Source organism: Musca autumnalis, unplaced genomic scaffold (genome assembly GCF_047663935.1).
Source record: "Musca autumnalis isolate F117 unplaced genomic scaffold, ASM4766393v1 scaffold_2, whole genome shotgun sequence".
In the NCBI taxonomy this organism is placed as follows: domain Eukaryota; kingdom Metazoa; phylum Arthropoda; class Insecta; order Diptera; family Muscidae; genus Musca; species Musca autumnalis.
In genome coordinates, this window is record NW_027411755.1 from 88,686,867 (window position 1) to 88,695,585 (window position 8,719).

The 8,719-nt window shown below is 33.4% G+C and overlaps 1 long non-coding RNA gene across 1 annotated transcript; it reads right to left on the reverse strand.

The window, feature by feature from the left end:
* Nucleotides 1–2,050: 2,050 nt before the first annotated feature.
* On the reverse strand, nt 2,051–7,261 carry LOC141394214 (uncharacterized). Its single transcript, XR_012410278.1, has 3 exons — nt 7,098–7,261; nt 6,715–6,878; nt 2,051–2,215 (listed from the first exon to the last, which is right to left on the reverse strand). It is a non-coding gene; the product is annotated as an uncharacterized lncRNA (long non-coding RNA).
* Between the last annotated feature and the right edge of the window lie 1,458 nt (nt 7,262–8,719).

Sequence of the window (8,719 nt, forward strand, 5' to 3'; positions counted from 1 at the left end):
AACGAATGTTGTCATCCCAACTTTGAGTACTCAGGTCGAAACAACTCGATATCGAATCACATAATTAGGCCCATGGTCTGTTCCAGAACTGCAAAATTCTACTAATTTTTACTACTTTTTTTGTTTTGTTCGATAACATAAAGGAAAATTTTTTATCGGTGTAAAACATGTTAGATTCTTGCAGGTTTTTGTATCATATAAGAATATGCAAAATCCGAAATCAACTAATGGCATATTTTACAGTACATTTTGTATGCTTTTAATAAGCAAACACATGGCGATTATAAATATTTGCAATAATTTTGTCGTGTAGATGTCTTAAAATATGAAATTTCGTAAAAATATGAAATTTCTTGAAAATTTTTTTCAAACTCCCACACTGTTTGCTGGGGAGATTTTTCCCACAAAAAGACACAAAATTCTCCCACAATTCAAGATACAGAATGTATACTTTTTTCCCATGGGAACAAATTCCCAATTCGAACTTCATTCAGAATGAGGGGAGATGGGAAATGGGAAAAAAACTCCCACAAAATTTTATTCAGAATACGAAAATGTGGGAATGGGAAAAAATTCCCAACTCCCATGCGTTCAGAATAGGGCTGATTAAGTTTGTTTTTCCGTTTGTAACGCATTGAAATACTCATTTGCGACCCTATAAAGCACAGTTTATACAGTTGGCCATTCAGCCCAAACTAGTTAGCCCTGACTATTTAGTTTGCTGTCAAATACATTATTGTGACATAAAATACAAAGGAAATCAAATCACAATGATGAACAATCTATTATGTTTGTTGTCAAAAGTTGTTAACAGAACTCTGAATGGCCAACTGTATAAACTGTGCTATAAAGTATATATATTCTTGATCAGGGTAAAATTCTGAGTCGATCTGTGCACGTCCGTCCGTCCGTCTGTGGTAATCACTCTAGCATCCACAAAAATGGAAATAGAACGCTGAAATTTTGGGAAAATGCGTCTTTTCTTTGCAGGCAGGTCAAGTTCGATGATGGGCTATATCGGTCCACGTTTTGGTATAGCCCCCCATATAGCGGTACCCCCGATTTACGGTATTTTTACGTTTTTAGCTACATTTTCAGACCGATTTAGCTATAATTTAACACTTAGGGTTCTTAAGTATAAATAATCTTATATAACAAAAGTTGTGGACATAGGTCCACGTTTTGGTATAGCCCCCATATAACGGTACCCCTCAATTTACGGTATTTTGCCGTTTTTAGCTAAATTTTCAGACTGATTTAGCTATAATTTGACATTTAGGGCTCTTAAGCGTCACTAAACTTATATGTACCGATTTTCGGTATTTTGAGGATTCTAGCTACAATTTTTAACCGAATTAGGAGTTGTTTGACATTAAAGGCACCATAAAAAAGGGCCTCCCGAATGAAGCATTTTATGTACATTATCTGACATTTTAACGTACCCACTTAAAGTTGGGGACAGGAATGAAAACTAATTATTCCATTTTAGTTCAGAATATTTTATGGTGGAGGGTATGAAAAGTTCGGCCCGGCCGAACTTGACACTTTTTTACTTGTTATTTATTCACATTTTTCTAACTATATAAGGTTAATTATTTACAATAGGCTTGATGTTGTAGGAGACTCGAAATTACAACCAACGTTGTTAAAACCATCGTCGTAATGATAATGTCATTGTAAATGGTTGGTGAAAATGACATTTAAAAGCATTGGTAAAAATGGCATGTCAAAGCATAAGGGCCTGTTTATGTATGTCGATAAGAATACGAATGCGGAAGAAAAACTACCAAATTTGAGTGTGTATTTCATGCGCACACATTTTCGTTTCGAAATACATAAACTGGGGGTTAGTGTAAATGACATGCTTTGGATCCAAAAATTAAACAGCATCTTTTGGGTTCCACGCTCATATGAAATTCATCGATGAAGACGCTAAAAAGATGACATGCCAGATCACTTGCACCCATGATTGAATGGCATCGAACATTTTGCTGGGTTTATTTAATACATTAAATATACGTTGAAAATTACACAAATGTTTCTGTTGATATTTTCGTTTTTACATTAATTTATTGTAATATGTAAGCGGTAAAAACTCAAAACTACTTTGATCGCAATTGCATTGATTCTGACCCATTACATTATAGCGCCAATCATATCCTCAGCTACAACATAGTGAGGTCCAATGCTCCGTCATTTTTGGTTTTATCGCCACCTATAAAAAAATATAAGATACGCGTTAGTAAATTGTATTTGTCGTTTTTTTTTTTTTTAATAGTTTAATGTTTTCAGACAGCCAAGGTTTTTCATCATGGGAATGTTTCCTACGACAAATGCGAAACCTTTTGTATTATCATCATAACACTTATATGATTTTCTGGCATAAGTTGAATGTTTAGACGGTATTCAGATCGATCATAAAAAAATTTCGATTTAAACGAAAATTTTGTTCGCTTTAGCCGAAGTCCGGCTATATATGAAAAATTTTTGATTTAAAGTGAACTTATGTCAAAACCAAGGCATTTTTGAACTTTCGGACACCATATCTCGGGAAGTATGGACTTCCTGTTCATGATATATATATATATATATATATATATACAGTCGGACCTCGATCCGTGATGGTCGGGACCGGAGGCATTACGGATAATCGATTTTCCCGGATAATGGAGGCAATGCTTTTAGTTTTTGAACATATTTTTAAGTAAAAATGGCATAATATTGTACAATAATATGAAAATCTAAAATTTTTATTAAATTTGTTGCGGTAATCCACCAAATTTTAGAAGGATACATAATATCATCATCATCAGATTCATCTGAATTGACTTTGTCCCATGGTTTTTGTGATACCATAAATACATAAATTGTGTAATACGGGAGAATTTCCAGTTTTTGCTTGTTTACCTTTTGTTTGCTTAAATTAATTGGAAAGTGTTCTTTTACTACCCGATAATAAAGTTTATAGCAAACAAGTTATAACGAAAAATATAGGAAATGGAACAAAGTGCAACATTTCTCTTCTATCACGGATAATGGAGGTTCCCGGATAATGGATTCACGGATAATCGAGGTTCAACTATATATATATATATATATATATATATATATATATATATATATATATATATATATATTGTCGTGACCAGCACTGCAAAATCTATCTGTGGTAAAAATTTCAGATCGATCCGAATACAGACCAAACATTCAACCTACTCCGATTTTTTATTTTAAAACATCATAAATACACTTATGGCCTGTTCCCGTACTTTATAAAGTGGTAAAAGTCTTAAAAGTTGTAAAAGTCAAAGACATAAATACAACAAGATAAGACATTTTTTTTGCTATCATTCTTCGGCGATGGCTTTTGAATTTAACATAATGTTATATCACGATATGGTGATATAACATTTTTTTCTTTTATACATTTTTACGTATTTAACCGAATTTACCGATCCAATTGACATAGAATTATTCTTGAATAGATCCTTGAATTCATAAATTTCGTTTCTGATACCATTACATGAAATGGTCATCCTTGGTTGCGATTTTGAATTAACTGCAACCTGTTAAGGGTAATGTTTCTATACAAAGTTTCGTAAACATTTTTTTGTTGCATGCATTTTGTCTAGTCTTAGTTGTATTTATGTCTTTGTAAAAGTCGTAAACGATTTTCATATAAATTTTGTGTACGGGAACGCAAAATGTGTAAAAGTGGTAAAAATTTTAAAAACTTTTTAGTTCTGGAACAGAACTTTAGTTTACAGCAAAAACAACATACAGTCACTTTCACTGAAAATTATGCAACCATAATTAAAAAATGTAAGCGTCGATAACTTGCAAGCGAGTTGAGATTTTCTAAAAATTAAAAAACAAATTTATAGGCTTAAAGCAGTGTTCACCAGCGAGCTGCTACTGAGAGTAACTTTCAATCCAAAACACACGGTAATGTATGCTCAGTTGCTCTCAGTACGGGCTCGCTGGTGAACACTGGCTTAAAGACAACTTTTCGTCTTTAAGATGGCATACAAAAATATTCCGCTTACAGTACCCGTTATCTTAAAATTTTACGGGAAAACAAAAAATGGGCATTTTTAAAGTGGGCATTAAAAATGTGATGCACTATAATAATCGATAAATAATTTCCAAATGTTTCGCATTTTATGTCATTTTAGTGATCAGAATGGTGGAAAAATTGGTTCACTATCGCTTTCAGTAGTTTTGTCGCTGATTCCGACAAAAAAAATGATGTTCTTGACGTAATTTTGCCATGGTCGTAATTAGTGTGCCTGTGTAGGAAATTTGGCGAGAAATTTCTAGTTTTTGAAGTTATCTTCCAAAAAATGGCTATGGAAAATCATTAAGGGGTATCTCCAGAGTACGTACAAACAAACTAGTGATATATAGAAAGTCCTGTTTTAGCCTGGTTTGCCCTATATTATACTAGTCTTTAACGGCGTTGCCTTGATAGAGGTAAAAATAAGGGCATAGAACAATTTTTTTTGCACTTTTCTTTGAAAATAGTTTTCAAATATATTGTTAATGCTTTGACCAGGTTTGCTTTTATAAAAACAAAAATTTCAACACCCTTTGTTTTGATAGCGACAGTTTATTTATTTAAACTCAGGCGTGTGTGGGCTTTTTCCACAAGTAAAATATCAATTTTAGGCCAGATATGCTGATTTTCATCCTAACTATGAATTTTATACCACACAATGCCCGCAAAAATACGACATAGCTTGAAAAAAACCCGCAGCAAAAAAAGAATTGGAATGATACTATGAAACTCGTTGAAGGGAGTTGTATTGTTTGGCTTGAATGACAACAATGGGTGTTGACATTTTTGTTTTTATAAAACATATGCTTCTACGTAGGTTTGTATGCTGCTACAACAACAACGACTAAAAACTATGTATATTCAAAGAAAAGTGGAAAAAATTTGTTCTATCACCTCTATCAGGGCAACGATGTTAAAGACTAGTATAATATAGGACAAGCCGGGCTAATACACGACTTTCCATATACCATTTGATTGTACGTGCTCTGGACATATCCCATAAGGATTTTTCATAATCATTTCATTTTTTGGAAAATAACTTCAAAAACTAGAAATTTCTAGTGACAATAATTACAACTATGCCAAAATTACGTCAGGAACATAATTCTTTCTTTCGGAATCAATGACAAAACTACTGAAAACGATAGGGAACCGATTTTTCCACCATTATGATTCCTAAAATGGCATAAAAAGCGAAAAATTTGGAAATTAATAATCGATTATTGTGGTGCTTCATTTTCAATGCTCACATTAAAAAGGCCCATTTTTTGTTTTCCGGTAAAATTTAAGTGTAACTGTACTGTAAACGTATGTATGTATGCTATCATAAAGACAACTTTTCAGCCTACAAATTCGTTTTTTTTTTGAATTTTTAAAAAAATCTCAACTCGTTTCCATATTACCAACGTTTACATATTTTATTTCAGGTTGCATCATTTTTAGTGACAGTCACTGTATATTGATATAAACCATCTTGCAGAGAAAAGTAAATATGTTGGTAGATAAATTAAGCTATAAACTTCCGATCAATCTAAAGTTTTTAACATGGAAAGATATTATTTAATTTAATTTTTAATTTAATTTATTTCAATTCTCTTATGCCCAGTCTTTCGACCTTAAGGCTGTACACTACAATATAATGCCATTATAATTTAAAATTAAGTAATTTAAGGGAGGGATAACAATACTACTCCAACTTATTGTCCTTATAATAAAAATGGCTGTCGCAACAGGTTATCCATTTTTTAAACCGAAAGTTTTCGTAAAAGAACAGAAATATAACCAGAAATACTCAAAGACCCGGTACTTAACAAAACTTAGTTTTAAGAAAAATTTTGTGTGTCTAGCCGAAAGTTTGCATCTGTCCATATAATGTATGGCATAAGTTGAATATATGGACTGGATTCGGATCGATGATAAAAAAATTTTCTGTTTGAAGGAAAATTTTGTTCGCGTTAGCCGAGATTTGTTCCTGTCCATAGGAGTTGCCGAAGGCCGGCAACTTAGAAAAAACTTGCAATTAAAAAAAAAATCAGATTTTTTCCGTCAGCTGGTAGAGTATTCAATTTGTTCCCAAAATGCGATTTAGGGTCTGTTTATGTATGTCGATAAGAAAACCAATGCGGAAGAAAAACTACCAAATTTGAGTGTGTATTTCAAATTTGTTTTTTGTTTTGAAGCAAAAGCAAATTAAATAATATTTCAAAAACTAAAGTTTGGGTGTCTTTCATGCGCACACATTTTCGTTTCGAAATACATAAACTGGGGATTAAACTAAACATATCGTCAAAACCAAGGGATTTTTTTGAACTTTCGGAGCCTATATCTCGGGAAGTATGGACTTCCTGCCCATGATATATTTTTTGGCGTGATCAGCACTGCAAGCCCTATCTGTGGTAAAAAATATAAGGTCGATCCGAATACAGTCCAAATATTCATCTTGCTCCCGGGATATTTCGTTTTCCCGAAATTTTCTGTTCAAGAAACCGAACAAACGTTTATAAGCGCAGATAAATTTTTGCATTTTCCTAATCAGTACATGATCTATCCCTGGTAATTTCAGATTGTTCTGACGTTTATAGTTGATCCTGTGTTTTTGATCTCCTAAAACATTGTAATACCTACTTTCCTGAAAAATAACGATTTTCGAGACTTACACTGTTATCCGAGGAAAATCGATTTATAAACCAAATAATGGTGTTGCATATCCATATTTTAAGGCACTTAGTTCATCCCATATTTATAAAAGTCAGTAGATACTCAAATTGCAATTGGAAGTCTGAACAAGATGGAACTTCAGGACTCGGACACCATATTTTTTCTAAAAAGGAGAGAAAAGGAAAGCAATTAAAATAGGTAATGAAATTTTGGCGACTAAAATTTAGCATGGCATTTATTATTTAAATTTCAGACAGCCAAGGTTTATCTTCAAAAGAACTAAAAAGAATTAGGCACTTATTAAGATAAATGCGAAACCTTTTTATATGTCATCATTAAAACTTAAATTTTCTAATTCACAATTTAAACTAAAGTTATTTACCAGTAATAATTATTTTATGAGCCACGCTTTAACTTTAACACACTGTTGGGCAGAAATGCTCGGCCTCATACACAAAAGTGTAAAAAATACATGAGTCTCTCGCAATTTGCCCACCATTGCTTTAACATGAAGTATTTGTGACAAAACAGTCGTGAAAAACACGTGTTGATTTAAATTTCAAAGCCTACGTATACGGCTGCGACGGCGGTTGCTAATAAGCGCTCGGCACATACGACCCGTTTAGAGGTAGTTTACACTATCTATCAATGTAACTGCTATGCCTAAATACGACCGTATTCCCAGGGCGTGTGTGGTGAAAAAGGTAGAACACATGTTTTAAAAGTCAAAAAAAAAAGTAGAACACATGCATTCTTATGAGAACTACCGAAATACGTCGAGCGTATACTTTTTAAAAGTTGAACATTTTCATCTTTGACAGCGAATATATAACGATGGAAAATTTCATGTCATATGACATTTACATATAGTGTAAAGTACCTCTTAGTGACACGTTGGGACCATGATACAATAATGGCCCCGGCACATACGGTCCGTTGCGAGTCGCGCCACGCGTTAAAAACAACAACCATATGGAAAATGTGAAAGTGATGCCAAGTTTGTTATTGAAGTTTTCATGTGGTTGTTGTAACGCGACGCTCACCGGACCGTATGTGCCGAGGCCTTAAGAAGGTAGCAGCAACTGCCGTTATTGGACATAAATTCAATGCAATTGACACATTATGTTACTATCAGCTGGGCTGATAATGCTACCTTCTTATTGTATCATGGTTGGGACACACGTTGTCCCAAAACAGTTAAATTATGTTTGACTTTAATGCGTCAGCCATATTGTTGTTTTTCAAAAAACTTGGCTTCACTTACACTTTTTTCATGTGGTTGTTGTACCGCCACGCTCAAAGCACCGTATGTGCCGAGCGCTTTAATACTCCACCGCCAATAATTTCATAAGCTTTGTTCCTTTAATTTTTTAATGGTAAGTGTGGTAAAAGAGAAAAGTGTCAAAATTGTTCTCTCATGAACATTTTTACCAGAAAAGTAAAGGAACGGAAAAATGGTAGATCTGGCAGCAATGTCAAAAAGAAACAAAAAATCAATTTTTTTAGTCTTTTATTTCGCAGTTTTTACAGCGTGTTTTTGTAAAAAGTTTTTGCCCGTTCGTTCGTCGATTTCATGAACGAAGACAGAATTTGGTTTTCATAGCGGTTGACGTTTGTTTTCGTGTGACAAACAAATGAAAGCTTTTTATTTTCGTAATTTTTTTGGTTTTCGTAACAAAATCAGACGAACGAATACGTCAAAAATAAACGAATGGAAAAGACCCATCGTTTTGAATGAAAATTAAATAATTTGAGTAATAAATGGCACAAAACACACTAAAACTGGAAGGGAATTCAATTTTATTTATTTTCATAGAAGCACACGCGTATATGTACATCCGTTTCTTCATATTCAGCCTTATTACGGTTGGCGTAGTCGTATCCAAAATTGCAAATTGACGTGTCGTAACGTCTAATTGGTATTATGTATGTCGTACACGACATTTTCGCAACGACTAATTGGTATTATGTATGTCGTATACGAGATATTACAACTCTGTATGC